We start from the raw sequence: 1,664 nt of genomic DNA, 5'->3' as shown, positions 1-1,664 counted from the left end.
AGAACTCACAATAGACTCTAAACCTCTATGGGTAGAATTTGCAAATTGAAAATGCCTTGGGTATTTGCTTCTTAACCATAAATTAACTCCTGGATACTTCCTATATGGTGAAATACAACATGGTTTGTTGAATCTTTGTGAGAATCTCTGAAATTTATTGTTTCAAGTGTTTGGGATGGGACCTTGGAAGAACCTTGGTGATTATCATGATGGAGTTCAAGTTAGAGGGAGAGATAAATAGAGTCTTGGATTTTGATTTGTGGTTGCAGATGAAGGATTGTAGATGTGTGATAGTTTGATGAAAGTAAAAAAATTGTTGTTTAGACTTTGATGAAAAAGTGATAAACAGAGCAGGAGCAAGGAGGAGAGTAGTGAGAAATGTAGTGTTTTGGTGGAATTGTAAAATGAAAGTGAGTACAATTGTGTGTGTGTGTTGTAAAATAAATTTCATTTTCTCTTCTGATTGCAGCTAAAGACTCATAAATAGTAGAGTAAACCAATTAAGGTCTTATTTTAATATGGAATCACTTTCCCATATCATGTTATTTATTGGGAGTAGAGACATTTTACATAGAATAATCTGTATTAACATTTACTTACTTGCTCAAATATACTCAATTACGATCACATCTTGATGAGTTGCATGTAAGACTTAACACTTTGATTACAACAACTTACAAATGTTGAATATGGTTTCCAAACATGGTCCACCACTCAACTGCAATGCAATAAATAATGAATTCTAATATTTACATACAAGTATTAAGTATGTAATTTAAAATTAACAAAACATTCAAGTTTAACTAAGCATGCCATGTGCTTTCCTATATTGTGTAATCTTCTTTAGAGCTTTATCATTATCATCCGAATCTTTGAAAATCTTTAGAATGTAAGCATAGAACCCATTTGTCGCTTCCAGATTATTGCCAACATTTGGGTCACTCTAAAAGTGATGGAGGGTTAAGGAAATGCAATGTTGCATGTAATGTACATTGAAGTTAACACTTCCATTTACTATCTATAAATGCATAAATTTCTGAGTATTTACTCTCCTATCCATTGAACATATTTGCTATAAACTCCTTCGCCCTTTCCATTGTCTTAGATATGTAACCCATTTTCAGGTTTTCTCGTTATCAACCAACCTCAAAACTTGCAACAACGGCACCATCATCTTGAGAGAGAATGAAACATCCTTCCAAAATGACGCATTGATAACAATACTATTTGCCCTTTCTCTTTAACACATTTTGATGTATTTGTGTTCACCGACTTTTCTAATACAAACATCTTTCTCAGGTTATTATGCTTTTTGGGTGAACCTTCTTGTAACACCCCGTTTTTCAAAGCGAGGGTATATTTTTTTTTTTCAAAAGAATTTAAAATAAAGTAGAGAAATAAATAAAGAAATGCCTTTGGATAAATAATTGAGTCATTATAATTTACAAGCAGCGGAAAAGTTACTCCAATTATAAATCCAAACCATTTACCCAACAACAAATGATACATGTAACCCATCGAAAATAACATGTCAAGCTGACAATATTAGTATAGGTACAGTCTTCCATTTTAAAATAAATGCAATACAAAAGAAAGACATCTGATCCCTCTATGTCAACCTAATCTGATCATTTTACAACACAACTAAACACCCGGAGTGATCT

The sequence above is a fragment of the Cicer arietinum genome, chromosome 2, assembly GCF_000331145.2.
Source record: "Cicer arietinum cultivar CDC Frontier isolate Library 1 chromosome 2, Cicar.CDCFrontier_v2.0, whole genome shotgun sequence".
In the NCBI taxonomy this organism is placed as follows: Eukaryota; Viridiplantae; Streptophyta; class Magnoliopsida; order Fabales; family Fabaceae; genus Cicer; species Cicer arietinum.
The sequence above is the reverse complement of the archived record's forward strand: the minus strand, read 5'-3'. Positions refer to the sequence as shown.